This window comes from Triticum urartu, chromosome 3 (assembly GCF_003073215.2).
Source record: "Triticum urartu cultivar G1812 chromosome 3, Tu2.1, whole genome shotgun sequence".
Classification (NCBI taxonomy): Eukaryota; Viridiplantae; Streptophyta; class Magnoliopsida; order Poales; family Poaceae; genus Triticum; species Triticum urartu.
In genome coordinates this window covers 264,164,948-264,180,850 of record NC_053024.1, presented here as the reverse complement: position 1 = coordinate 264,180,850, position 15,903 = coordinate 264,164,948, and positions in this window count along the sequence as shown.

Sequence of the window (15,903 nt, the reverse complement as noted above, 5' to 3'; positions counted from 1 at the left end):
TTAACTGGAATGTCAGAATGGAACAGTTGGTTCATTTTGGTGGAACTGCACAAAGGGAGATCTGTGTTCCAATCCCCATCATCCATATTGGTGCCATAACCTTCCTTTAGGTAAGAATGATATTTAATGCATGTGTTCATCTCTATTTTCCGACTACCATGAGAAAAAAATACTGTTTTTTACTAGTACACTTGTACTCCCTCACTGACAAAACCAATTCTGAATTAGAAGGCCAGTCATGTACTTGGTTTCACCAACTGGTGAGGAGAAAGAGAAACAGAGCATGAAGAGGAAGAAGAAGAAGAATAAACAGTGCCAAGGCGATCTTGCTGAAGCCAGAGGCCTTAGTCAAGGCCATTCAAGGGCTCCGGCAATGACTACCATACATGTGAGACGATCCTCCAAGGAGCCCTTCCACTTCTGCTATCTCACTTAATTAATTAGGAGTACTTAAGTACCACAAATTTATTACTGCCTAATTTTTCTGTTGAAGTTAAACAAATCTTTAGTAGGACCCTATGCTGAATCATGTACGTGTGTATGTTTGTCTATGGAGGTGAATCATGTGGTGGAGCAGGGAGGGAATATTATTAGTGTCATGACATAATAGTGCTATTGTTTTGCATGTCAATTTATTGCCGTTGGTTCAATGAGGCAATGTTTTGCGTATTGTCCATCATGAATTTGATGCTACTGGTTGAGTAATATGCTAATGTCTTCCTATCCTTTCTCACTAAGCTAATCAAGGTTTCACCTTGTTCCTACTTGTGCAAACAGGGATCATGTTGTGCCAATCATACATTAAATGGAACTACACAAGACAATACAATGAACTGTATCCCAGCCAGTGCTTTAACTTTGCCGGAAGTTCTTGATAATCTTTCGATATAATCTCAGCACTGGTAAACAAGAGTGATTTCAACCATACATTTGAAGTGCACAAAAAAATATACTATTGTGTGATTCCAGTGAGTACTTTATCATCTCTTATGGGACTACATGAATAAGCTTTTTTTCATAGGTTGGCACGGGCCTAAGGCCTTCATCCATATTAGTTTGCTGTCATCTCTATTTGTATCGTGCTACTGTCATGAGAAACTCCTTTATCTTTGCACGTTAAAGTTTTGCAACCTATGATAAATGGAAATGCTTTGAGTGTTGAGTTGAGCTAATTGGCACTGATTAAATAAACTAATACCTCTCTTTAAGCAAGACTACTATGTTGTTAACTTTGCCCATTAAGATAATGAGGGTGCTTCTATTTGTTAGTGCATGTTTCATAAACTAGTCCCACTATTACAGTAATCTCACTCTCTCAATATATGTGCCAACAGGGATGCTCGATTTTGGTGGAACTGCACAAAAACTTTGGGTGCTTCATTGCCTCGACAACTTCCGTCCTTTCCTGTCAGTAGCTAAACTCCGCATGCTTTCTTCCTTTGCTGTCAGTCGCTTGGCTTATCTCGGCTTCCAGTCAAAGGAAATAGTAATTGATATGCTACCTCACACCAGTTGGTACTGGTCTTTATCCTGATTATTGTGCCTATCATATGTATTGTTAATTTGGTATTGTGCTACTATTTGCCGATTTCATAAAGGAGTAATTTGGAGCCTGAACTCGCAGGCAAATCATTACATCGGGTGATTTCAGTAGAACTGCACAAAATGATCAGATGGACAGGTACTTATGCTGCTGCTATGTACTCCAAAGTTCACTCAGACAAACATCAATGTTGACAAGAAGTGCTTATTATTATAATAGAAATAAGCTTTATCATAAAACTTCTCATGAGCAAGTAACAATTCATCAAAACGTCGAAGTATAAAGCATAAACTTTATTGAAAACCAACAAACTATGTTCTCAGTCCACTTGGCAATTACAATTCATCATATTTTCAGGAAGGGTCTCGTATTGGAGCCTTTTGGCAAGTCCACATAGTCAATCATCATTTAATCTTATATGATTGCTAACACTCACAACATATATATGGAGCAAAAAACTTTCAGCCGGACACATAGAAAGATAGAGGCTTATAGTTTCGCCTCCCAACTTATTCACCTCAAGGGTGATGTCAACAATAATAACTCATGATCACTCATGTCCAACTGCATATATGTGCCTAGATGTTTCCCCACCACATGATGCTTGCAAAAGAGAAAAATAAAAAGGAGTAGACAAGAACACTATTGACTCTTGCATAAAAAGTAAATACATACAAGTAAAAGATAGGCCCTTCGCAGATGGAAGCAGAGGTTGGCATGCGCTTTTATTTTTGGATGCACAAGATCTTAGTGCAAAAGAACGTCACATTATATTTCCCCTTATGATAGCAAAGTTTATTTTGCAGTCTTTCGCATTCATTACTTTGCCATTATAAGTTCGTACAATGCTAATTTTCCCTTACACTAAAAGATCATACATATTTAGAAGCAATTTTTATTGCCTTATGCACTGATGACAACTTACTTGAAGGATCGTATTCTATCCATAGCTAGCTATGGTGGACTCTCATAACTTGAGATTGGGTTCAAGGGTTTTGGATGCACAAGTAGTATCTCTACTTAGTACGGTTTTTGTCTAGCAAAGATATTGAGCAGGCACCACATGTTGGAGGATCTATGACAATATAACTTCTAGGTGAATACGAACAAACATAAATCATTACGTTGTCTTCCTTGACCAACGTCAACAATTTGGCTTAAAATGTTTAATGGGGGTTCACAATCATAAAATATGTCCAAGATAGTATATTTGCATGTGAATCTTCTCTTCCATTATTAATTCTTTCATGAATTGCATCATTGACCAATGCTATGTTTTTCATCTTTCAATAAATTTTACCACTTATACTTTTCCTTATGTAATGTCATTACTTTCCATAAGATTCGCATATGATCTTTTTCATTATTTTCTTTATTTTCATTAAAACAAAAAGGTAAAGAAGCAAAAACTCAAACTAATCTTTATTATATAACTCTCACTCCATTACATAGATAGATAGATCACGAAACTAGCACTCAAAAATAGATCATACTAAACTTTTATTCAACTAAATCATGAAATAACTAAGGATCGAACTAAAAACCGGTGAAGGTAATAAAAGTGATGGTGATACGATACCGGGGCATCTCCCCCAAGCTTGGCACAAGCCAAGGGGAGTGCCCATAACCGTGTATTTAAGTCTCCTTTGGTGATGATGGTGGTGGTGATGGAGTAGCATTCTTCCTCTCCGACTTGCGCTTGAGGCTAAAATTTTCCTTCCTCAAATCATCGTTTTCTTGCTCAAGCTTTAATATCCTTTCGCATAATGCCCCCTTGCTTTCCTGCAGAAACCAAGACGGGATAAATTGGATCTTAGATTTGTTTGCTCTATTCGGAGGCTTGACTTCTTGAATTCCACATGCATATCTCTAGGTTGAGGTAGTCGAACTTTGTCTTCTTTAGAGCTGGCATCCTCCATCTCCTTCGGATCATCTTCTTCCTATGTGGTCCAACCATAATGGTCCACCTCTTCATAGAACTTCGGGTTTGTGATATACTAGGAAACGTAGATCTCTCCATCTGAACCTTGTGACGACATATTTTTAGATCTGCCAAAAAAACAGCACGAAACAAGAACAGAGGATTTTTCCATGAAGCGGTGGTCAAATCGTCCTGGGGTATATATAAATAATTTTTATCTTGGGAAACAAGTACATGATTGGAAAATGGAGTCGGGAAGGTGTCCGAGGGGCTCACTACCCACCAGGGCGTGCTAGGTGGGGCAGACGCGCCCTGATGCCTAGTGAGCACCTCGCTTGCCTTCCCGATTGTTTCCTATTTTTTATTTTTCTAATATTCCAAAACTGACAGAAAATATTTTTGCAGAATTTTTGGGGTCGATTTACTTACCATATCACATACCTCTTTCTTTTCAGGTTCTGGAGTGTTATGGAAGATCTCTTTTATGTATTCCTCTAGTGTCATGGTTTGAATAATATTAGTTTTAGCATTAATAGGTGTAACTGAAATATAGTGCTTAATTCTTTGCCCATTGACCACCTTCGGATTAGTGCCTTCGGCATTATTGATCTTGATAGCTCCAGAGCGATAAACCTATTTGATGATAGATGGTCCTTCCCACTTAAAGAGAAGCTTTCCTGCAAAAAATATAATACAAGAGTATAGAACATATTCACCAACTTTGAATTCCCGCTTTTGGATTCCTTTGCCATGCCATATTTTGACTTTTTTTTTGAATAGTTTGGCATTTTCATAAGCTTGGGTTCTCCATTCGTCTAGTGAGTTAATATCGAATAGCCTCTTTTCACCGGCAAGTTTGAAATCATAATTGAGTTCTTTAATTGCCCAATATGCTTTATGTTCTAACTCAAGAGGCAAGTCGCATGCGTTTCCATAAACCATTTTGTATGGAGACTTTCCCATAGGATTTTTATAAGCAGTTCTATTATCCCATGGTGCATCATCAAGTTTCTTAGACCATTTTTTCCTAGATATGTTAACAGCCTTTTGTAATATCAACTTGATTTCTCTATTGCTAAGTTTAACATGACCAATAAATTGAGGGTGATAAGGAGATGCAATTCTATGGTTGACATTATATTTAGCAAGAACCATTGATAAAAATGTGAACCGCCATCAGTCATTGCATATCTAGGGACTCCAAACCTCAGGAAAATTTTCTTTCAACATTTTAATGGAGGTGTTATGATCAACACTACTAGTTGGAATAGCTTCTACGCACTTAATGACATAATCAACAACAACCAAAATATGTGTATACCCATTAGAGGAAGGAAAAGGTCCCATATAATCAAAGTCCCAAACATCAAATGGTTCAATAACAAGTGAAAAATTCATAGGCATTTTCTGATGTCTACTTGTAACATCCCAAAATTCTAAATTCTGGAATGTTAAATTAAATAAATAATTGTGATTATTTGTTTGATTTTTGTGTGATTGATTGTGTGAAACTAAGTGGAAATTGAAAACTTTTTGAAAGTTGAATGAGAGGGAATAAAAGGACTTTCCCAAAACTTTCATCTTGCATTTTGATCTCCCCGAATTCAAAATTCATTTCATTACAAAACCCTAGAGTGAAGATAATATGACTTCTTCCATTAGTGGAAATGAAAAGGGGTTTGAAAATGATTTGAATTTCAGTTGAAACATTTCAAATTTAGAAACTTTAAGCAACTCAATGAGTTCATGAGGGAAGATAAAATGACTTCTTCATATTTGAAGAAAGAGAGTTGGAAGTTTCAAACAAATAAATTGGAAGTCACTTTGAAGTTATTTGAAACTCATTTTCCATTTGAAGTTGTTTGAAATTCCAAATTCAAATCCAATTGGGAGTTATTTGAGTTTCTTTTCAAAATATTTTTCTCCTAAAAAGAAATAAATGGAAATAAGGGTAAAATGATTCCCTTCAATGGAAAATTAGGAGAAAAAAGATTTGAAATCATTTTGCTATTTTTACAATGATTTTTATTGGTTTTAAATGCAACAGTAGCACTGTTTGATTTTTATGAATTTTTTTTGGAATTTATTTGACCTTGGAAAATAGTTCATCTTATTCTTGGTATTTTTCTGAGCATTTTGCTATATAATATGCCTATATAGTTTTTTTTATTTATTACTCAGTTTGTTGTTTTTCTGATTGTTAAAAAAAACTTTTTATTAAAACACACACACGCGCGCGCGCGCCCGAGCCGGCCCATGCTCTTCGGCCCAAGAGCCAGCCAGCCCCGCAGCCTGCCAGGCCAGCGCCAGGAGGGCCAGCGCCGCACGCACGAGCCGCTGCTCCTCCTGCGCTCGCTACCCACTGCTGTCGCTGACGCATGGGGCCCAGCCCCATCGTCCCTAACCTCTCGTCGCCCTGCACGGGATCAGGAAGCCGCGCCCGCACGCCGAAGCCGCCGGGCGAAGCCCTCGCGGATGAGCTTATCCTCGCGACTCCGCAGCCCCTCCCCGCGCCTATAAAAGCCCCTCGTCCTCCTCTCTCCATTCTGCCACTCCACGTCGCCCCTCGCCCCTCGCATCGCTCGCCGTAGCCACTTGGATCTCGCCGGAGCCGTGCTAGTTCGCCGGCGGATTTCGTCGCCCGTGAGCCACCCCGGCCTCCACCGACTACTTCTTTTTACTTCCCGAGTACGTGTGCATCCGGTTGACATGTTTTCCCCGCCTAGGTCTCGCCAGAGCCGCCGCCCCGACGACCTGCGTCCTCACCGGAGCACCGGAGCTCCACCACCTCCCTCAGCTCGTCGCTGGCCACCCCACCGCCTGCCGACCCCACCAGCGCGCCGCCCACGCCGCGCCCGGTCTCCCCATCTCCTTCCCCGCCGCCAAGGACCACCGCAGTCGCCGCCCCGCTACCACCCGAAGCCAGTGCCGCCGTCGCCCTGTACGTCGTTGTCGTCGTCGTCAAGGTGAGTGAACCGCTCTCTTGTTGTTCATTTTTTTCTCTCTCTAAGATCGGTTTGGTTTAGTGTTTTTTGATCGGTTAATCCGGTCTACTTAAACCGAACGGTTTTGGTTAAACCGATGGTTTTTTTTATTATTAGCCACCGCATAGGGTTTTGCTTATTTAGTGGCCGTTCGCCGTTTAGCCTAAGCCGCGAACGCTGCTCAGCCACCTGGAAGCCGCCACGTGGCCAGGGACCTGGTCGCGAGTAAAACTTTCACAGTCAAGTCCCTGAGTTTTCAGTTTAGCCCCTAAACTTCGAATGGTTGTATCTTTTTAACCGTAACTCCAAATTCGACGAAACCAGCGGCAAAATGTTCGTCTCGAATAGCTTTATCCAGAAAACCAACTTTGAAAACTTTTGGCCAAATTCAAATTTGAACTTTATTCAGATTTGAATTCAGACTTCAATTGGCCATATCTCCTAAACCGTAGCTCCGATTGATGTGATTCTTTTTGCACCGTGTCACCGTAGCCAAACCCTACCACTTGGACGATTGCCACATATTTTCACACACCTAGGATCTGTCGATGATAGTTTTATTACTATGCCATGTATGCACTTTAGTACACATCACATCTTTTCACCCTATGTCACATGTTGTTTTGCACTTAGGATATTTCCATGCTAGTTAAGTGTGTTGAATGTTCATTTGGTTTTTCCAAGACTTTTTGCTTTGCATGTTCTTCTTGGTTCTCTGAAATGATTGCTTATGTGAGTGCAATGTTTGACTTTATAGATTTTCACCAGAGAGTGATGAATAGTTCTATTAAGTAAATTTCTGAGAGCAATATCATCTTCATCAACTATTACCAGGCAAGTTCACATTTGATCATTCTTTCAATTACCTACATTTTATATTATGCACTTAGTCCTTTTGTGGTAGGATTGCATGGTAGGATTTATTGATGCCAGATGGCTATGTCGTTACCTAGTAGTTCACTGAGGTAGGTTTGAACCATATACCTTTGTCACCACCGCGTAAGTTTAATTTTGCCTCGCCAATGTAGACGTGGATTGGGAAGTGTTCATTGTGAGAGATGAGTGACAAAGTAGTAAGTAGAACCAAGATAACTTAATGAACTACGCGGGTGGAGGTTTGGTTTGATTGGTGACGAAGTACAGTGGGAGCATGCATGGGAAATCCATGGTGGTGCACCACTAGTGGTCCGTCCGCCCAGGCTCAAAGAGATCAATCGTATTCTCATGTCTAGAAGCTTACGTGTGCAGCCACAAGCCAATATGGGCTCTGGCTTAGTTGAGTAGTTAGTGTGACCCCTTCCGGGATGGGCTAGCAGATGTAGAATGATGTAGGTGTACTGGCCTCTCCGTGGGTTAAGGGGGACATTTTTGAAAGACTATGTCTCGGTCATCCTGTTCTCAAACACCAGGCAGTGCGAGAATTTCAAAGGAGGCGATCAAGTCTTGTGGGGAAAAGTGCGCAAACCTCTGCAGAGTGTTAAAACCTAATCGATTAGCTGTGTCCCCGGTTACGGACAACTTGAGTATCTAGTAGTGGAAATGCTGGAAGATCTCATCACTCTTAATTAAACAGTTGGGTTTTAAATGAAACTTTGGGAATGGATTAAGTTGGTTGTACTAACTCATCCTATGCTATATAGTAGTGGTAGAATAATATCTTTTATTCTAGGGAAAAACTAGCTTTATGCAAAAACTAAACTTAGAGCTTTCCACCAGCCAAATTGCATGTACAAATAGGTTCATTATTCTTATGATGTGACTTGCCAGTACATTCAATGTACTGACCTACAGGGCTGCAACGTCTTATGTTGCAGGGATTTTTCTACGACGAGTAAGAGTTACGTTGTAGGGTTACGGTCTACACTCAACTTGCCGTTGGCGTTGATGGACTCCACACCCTTATGTTTGTTTCCGCTGAGATTTATGAGGTGTATATCAGTTTTACGTTATTTATACATGTGATTGCACTTTGATATATACATTGATGTACTGTGTGTGCCAGCATACCGATCCAGGGATGGTACGGATACACAGAGGCTTGACCGATTGAGGTCGGGTCGCTACAGAGATGGTATCAGAGCACATGTTGACTGTAGGACGTGACCCTAGAAACTGGAAAGCCCTTAGGAAAGGATTTCTCTAAACTTAATTTTCAAAAAAGATCCTTTATCTCTCTTCTTTTCTGAGCTTTATCAAATATTCCCTTTTTAGTTAGACAAAACCCCGTTCCCTTTGGACCACATGGAGGATGAACTGAAGCCACTCCGAGAACGACAAGATATCAGACTTTACCGTACACTAGAAGAGTTGAAGCTACAATAGTCGAAGCCTCCGAAGAATTGAAGAATTTGAAGACACTAAAGAATTCCAAAATGTATATGACCTTTAGAAGACCAAACCCTTGTTGTATACTCACGTTAGATGCGATGATTTTTGAGCTGTCATATTTTGTGTGTGTTTTCCTGACCGCCACAAATAAAACTTATTTTCAAACCTATATTGTATGTATGGTGTGTATCTCTCCCTATCCCTCTTGTCTCATCCCAAAACCCTTGGACCCAATAGATGAAGAATGAAGATGGACTTGTATTCCCTGGACCGATCACTCGGTTGGAGGCAGAGCTATGGATTCAAAACATGGAGAATCACTTCAGGAGCAATTTGGTTGCAAGGAAATATTACCAATTCTTTGGCATTCATCACAAGATGATACAAACTTATGAGCATCTTGGAAAAGAGTAGGCCAATAAAAACTAGATTGTAATACGTTGTGCGCAGTTCCCGCATGATCCCTCCGCAGGCTTCGGAGTGACATTTTCGTAGGATTTGTTCCTGTTCATGCTCAGGTACACAACGTCCAACAATACCATCTACTCCTTCTTTATAAAGATGTGGGTCATCCCAAAAGTAATGTCTTAAATCATAGAAGAATTTTTTCTTTTGTTGGTATGTGAAACTAGGTGTTATATATTTAGCAACAATATAGTTAGCGCAGTCTGCATACCAAGGAGTGTTATGAGAAGCATTTATGACAACAAATTGTTCATCGGGGAAGCTATCATCAATGGGTAGTGGGTCATCAAGAATGTTTTGTAACCTAGACAGGTTATCAGCTACGGAGTTCTCAGCTCCTTTTCTATCAGTGATATGCAAGTCAAATCCTATATACTTAAGAAGATCACTCCCACTACTTGATTTATCTCAACATGTAGCATAGACACATCAGCATCCAACCACATGCAGCCACGTCATAGCATGTAGTCCCACTCAGGCGCACCTCCTCAGGTGTGACAAAATATTTTCTTGAAAGTAAAAAAGAAATCGTTCCTTATCAATCTACACTGCCCACGCCCCTGGTCATACCCGAAGAAGCTCCTCGTGATTTTTCTACTCCAGCTCCTCCCGCCGCCGGCCTCCCTCGCCGGTGGTTGGAGCCACTTCCTCATAACGTTCCTCCACTCAGGATCCTCCTTGCGGAGGGCTCCGGTTACTCCTCGTGGTGGCGGAGGCACTAGACACGGCCATCCCTATCGCGTGCCCCGGTTCCTGCGGGATCCAGCAGGCTGACTTCGTGGATGCGACCACCCCACTCGCCGCCTCAGTACTTGCGGATGATATCGGGAAGGAGTAGCTCTCCTGTCTACCACCGCGCCCTCCCCCGTCTCCTGGCATCCCCAAGCAGCGCTTGGCCGCATGCCGTGGCTCCCATTCGGTCCCTCCTCTTGCCGCTGGCCTCGAACCAGATGAGGCTGTCCCCGCCCCAGTACGTGCGAACAACATCGGGAAGGAGCAGATCGCAGGTCTACAACCGCCCCTCCATGGTCCGGTCCTCCTATTTTTCTTCAGTATTTTTCCTTTGCTCACACCAACCTACATAGCCCACTGAATGAGCACACGCCTTCATCTGAATTTTTGTCTCCAATGCTAATGCTGATTTTTTGTGTCTTTGTTTAATGTGTAGATTAATTTTGCTTGATTGAATAAATAGCCATCAATTTGGATTATTTTTCTATTCTCAATTATTAGTTCGTATCTAAATTTTATTGTGCTTGATTCAATACATAGTTAGGGATGTTAAGCCACCGCACCTGACACAGTGGTAGCCATTCTTTTGGCAAAATGAGCTCATTCATGTAAGTACTGTGTGTCCGTGATGGGGTTGTACTCTGTTCTTCAAGATTTGATCTATCCTCAATATTTCCTTCATACAGAAAAGGTCACATTAAGCGTACACTACTAGCAAAATCAGCCCTCCCGTGTCTTCTGTTCTAGCCGTAACTGACCGACCGATTGAGCCAGAAAGGATCCCACCACATTGTTTCCTGTCTCCATCACTTCTCATCTCCCCCAATTCCCTTTTTATTATGGTTTCTAATAATAAACACAAGTGCACATAGGTATTCAACTAAATAGTAATGGATGTTATTAGCACGTTATAGTTTTTTGCCCTTCGTCTGCCTCCCACCTTTATCTGAAACAGTTCTTCACAATAATTAAATCCCTCTGTTGAAACTTCTCTACATGTCCATTGCTTCAGCTCCACGTTCATTCATCTCTTTAAATTGACCCACGAGGAGGAGCCACCAATGTTTGGGACGCCTATACATCACCTCTAGCCAACAATTCGTAGTTTGTATATAGTGCATTCATAATCTAATGCGCCCACCTGCTCAAGTCGTTGTCTCTGCTACCAGTGTGCACCCTGGAATGGTTGTCTGCTCCTAGTTTTAATCTGCGCATGCTTCTTATTATCCCTAATCTTATGGCTTGAATTTTTTAGGTTACCCTCTAACTCGAAAGGCACTTGAGGTTTTATCGGCAAGTGCAAACAGTCCTTCGTTGTTTCTTAAGGTTATCTTGCTATTCAATCTCATCTCTTACTTTTCAAATGAAACTCCCATATTAGAATTTAAGTAGATACATTGTATAAGCATGCTACTTCTATTTTTAGTAGATAGCATAATAATTTGCTCCCTAGATTCTTCCATGCAATGTATTTCTTCAACAAGATTAGCTATACACTAAGGAAAATTGCCTGAAAAACCTTTCTTCCCTTAAGTAAACTTCCATTTGTATTATTCGCAAAGATGGATAGAGTTGAAAATTCTCCAAGCCATCCTATTAGTCCTTCAATCTAATATCAGTAGGCTGATTGTACAAGTTTAACCTTTGCAATAATGCCATTTTTCCGTCATGCAGGACAATGTTAATCACACATGCAGAAATCTTAAGAACTACTCTCCTTTCTTCTTAGAATTAGGTGTACTATTGCTTAAATCAGACTAAGTGGTCACTAGGTTGATCAACTTCTATTGTACATTATCAATTCATGATGATCCAATGCACGTATCCGCATGAATAAAAAGTATATCTTTTGGATAGTTTATAATTGTTTCTTTATTAGCAACTTAATATTACACCAAAGTCGTAAGGCCACAAGGCTTTGCCATCCAGCCACTCTTCATTTACTACAAGATGCGCTACATGGGTAGGGCAAAGCTACATATGGACTTGGGTGTACAAATGTACACCCATTAGTTTGCAAAACAAATTGAGTACATATGTACTATTCAAATATATAGAACAACATACATATTTTTTTAGAAAATATGAGCAAAATTGTCAATCTTAGGGACTCGCTACACCATTGTTTGGATGTTGGCTCCACCATGAAACCTCTACAATTCATATATGATGAGAATGTGGAGATGTATTATTCACACATATTCTACTTTAGTTCTTGAGAAATTTACTATTATAAATTCTCGCAGCAACGCGCGGGGCGTTATCTAGTTCTTATAACAAAAGAACCCACCTAATGAGTCTACGTATAGCATATTTCTTTTCCATAAGATATTTAATAGCAGCATGATCGGTGTGAACAATTACTTTAGAATCAACTATGTAAGATCTGAATTTATCACAAGCAAACACAACAACCATAAATTCTTTTTCGGTAATGGCATAATTTCTTTGGGCACTGTCTAGAGTCTTACTAGCATAATGAATAGCATTTAATTTTTTATCAACTCTTTATCCTAGAACAACACCAACACCATAATCACTAGCATCACACATAATCTTAAAGGGCAAGTTCCAATCAGGTGGTTGAACGATAGGTGCAGAAGTTAAGGTTTTCTTAAGTGTTCCAAAAGCTTGTACACAATCATCATCAAAAAAAAAAGGAACATCCTTTTGTAAGAGATTGGTAAGAGGTCTAGAAATTTTAGAGAAGTCTTTAATAAATCTCCTATAGAAACCAGCATTACCAAGAAAAATTCAAATACGTTTAATATCTTTAGGGCATGGCATTTTCTCAAATGCATAAACTTTATATCCACTTCAATACCTTGTTCAGAAATTTTGTGCCTCAAGACAATACCTTCGTTCACCATAAAGTGGCACTTCTCCCAATTCAAGACAAGATTAGTTTGTTCACATCTCTGCAAAACTCAATGAGGGTTGGTTATGCAATCATGAAAAGAAGTTTCGTAAATGGAAAAATCATCCATGAAAACCTCAACAATCTTTTCACAGAGGTCAGAAAATATAGCAGTCATACATTTTTGAAAGGTAGCAGGTGCATTACATAAACTAAAATGCATACATCTATAAGCATAAGTTCCAAAAGGGAAAGTAAAAGTGGTTTTCTCTTGATCAGGTTGTGATACGGGTATTTGAGAGAAACTAGAATATTCATCAACAATGCAAAAGTGTGTGTGCTCAGATAATCTTTCTAACACTTGATCAATAAACAATAGAGGGTAATGATCCTTAGTAGTAGCTTTGTTTAATTTTCGGAAATCAATTAGCATTTTATAACCAGTTACAATTCTTTGTGGAATAAGTTCATTTTTATCATTAGGAACAACGGTAATGCCTCCTTTCTTAGGAACACAATGAACATGACTTACCCATCTACTATCAACTACAGGATATATTATACCTACTTCCAGAAGCTTTAATATTTCAATTCTTACCACTTCCTTCATCTTCGGATTCAGCCGTCACTAATGATTAACAACTACTTTAGCAACAGGTTCCATATTAATCTTGTGCTGACACAGAGTGGGACTAATGACCTTAAGATCATCAAGAGTATATCCAATAGCAGCTCGGTACTTCCTCAGAGTTTTTAATAATATTTTCTCTTCATGCTCTGTATGGCTAGCACTAATAATAACAGGCTATATCTTCTTTTCATATAGATAAGCATATTTCAAAGTATCAAGTAATTGTTTCAATTCAAACACAGGGTCACCCTTAGGTGGAGGAGGAGCTCCTAGAGTTTCAATAGGCAAATTATGTTTGAGAATAGGTTGTTGTTCAAAGAACATCCCATCTATTTCATTTATTTCAAGAAGATGCATATCATTTTCATGGTCGAGCAAATATTGTTCTAACGGATCAGTAGGGGGTACAACAATAGAAGCAAGACTAATCATTTCATCCTTACTAGGCAATTCTTTATCATGGGGTTGCCTGCGAAACTTGGAGAAATTAAACTCATCAGACACATCACCAAAATTAAAAATGACAGTTCGATATAGGGTGGAACTCTATGTGGAGATATTTCACGAATTGGAGGGGGAATCCCCAAGAACAAGATGAACACAAGAGGGAAAACAAGAGGAACACTCAAGAATAAGTCCAATCACACATCCACTAGACAATCAAACACACAAGATCCACAAGGTACATGAACAATCAAAGGGAAATAAGATACATGGTAGAGTTCATCCCAAACCCTATGAAGGAGATGAGGGCTTGATGATCTAGATAGATCCTTCCCTCAAGGGGGTCTTCATCCACTAGGGATCTTCTCCAATGGAGGCCTTGAACTCCAATGGAGTGTCTCTCTCTCAAGAGGAATCCCACAAGGGGAGATACATGAGCTAAGCTCTAGTGTTTAGATCTATTCTTAGCTAAGTCTAAATGGAGGAGATGAAGGAGTATATACAGTCCTAGGCAAAGAGAGGGATAAGTGGGGGCGAAATGGTAAAACAAGGGCAAAGCCCGCAGCATCACACAGGGGGCCCCGTGTGCACGGGGTAAGTGGAGCCCGTGCGCATGGGGTATCCAGAGACCTGATGCAAGGGCCCGTGCGCACGGGGTCCGTGAGGCCCGTGGGCACGGTACATGCTCGTGCGCATGGGGTCTTCAGGACCGCCAGCCTGGGAGGCCCGTGGGCACGGGGTCGGAGGGGCCTGTGCGCATGGGGTTGCCTTGGAGCTGATGCCTTCTTCTTGGCGCTTCCTTCTCTGCTTCGAGGCTTCCCTCTTGGATGGTGTAGATGTCCTCTTCTTCTTGGACTCCTCCTCGATGAATGTGTAGCTCCGCTCACACCTATGTATGCATACGAGAGAGGGGTCAAGTAGTATACCATCCTCGAGAGGTACAAGTGGACACGTGTAAAGGAGATGATTCACCTTTGTATGTATGAAGTAGATGTGGCACGTGTCACTTGCCAAATGGACTCTTGACATGGTGATGTCCATAGGATGCTCCGCATCATCCCCTCCCCCTTGGGAAAGATCCGACCTCGGATCAAAATCCAAATCACCATGGGAAAGAGATGATGTTGCCGTGTAGTAGTGGACGATCACCAAGCATTCATCTTGTAGTTCCAAAATGGGCACTCTCTGATGTCGTACCGTCTTGTAATTCCTTGAAAAGGAGCAAAGATAACAAGCACTTGGAAAAACAAATGTGGTTGGCGTAAGAGCAAAACCAAGCATTCAAGAGGTGATTCACCCAACAAGTGTTGTCATCAAGCATAGCATATGGTTTGACAAAGAAGTGTGGCATGGCATTTAAGCATATAAGTGAGCACAATCAAGGACATCATGGAAACAAGTATGCAAATGGAGGTAAAGATGCTAATATGTGTGACAAGTGAACAAGCATCAACCTCAAGATCATAGCAAGAATGCGCAATGTGCTCAACAAAAGTTCTATGGTAGGCATAGGAATCATTCACAACACCAAGTAGAATGAGGTGTCTAAACACATGGGTCAAGTGCAAGACAATCCAAGCATAATGTGCATGGGATGTAGTGAATATAGTGTGGCACTCAACAAGATAGAAAGAGCAATTGTTCATCATGTGTGAGGCAATCAGGGCAAGCATGTAGCAATTGATGGGACATGGCATATGTGAAGTGATGACATTGTTGCAACCAAACATATGAGAGGAGCAAGTAATCCAAGAATTGGATGCAACACACAAGGCATATATATCATGATGCATGGAATTGTGAAAATGACAAGTGGAAGCAAGATCTCTAACATGTGCGCAAGCAAGGGGTCCAAGATGACAAATAAGTCGCATGGTGCAAGCAACACAAGTAGTATGATCCACAATAGGCATGCTCATGGTTTGGGGATTCGCAAAAGAGAAGGATATCACCTTGAAAGTATGTTCTTGTGCGTCCTTCACAATGCCTAAGTACAAG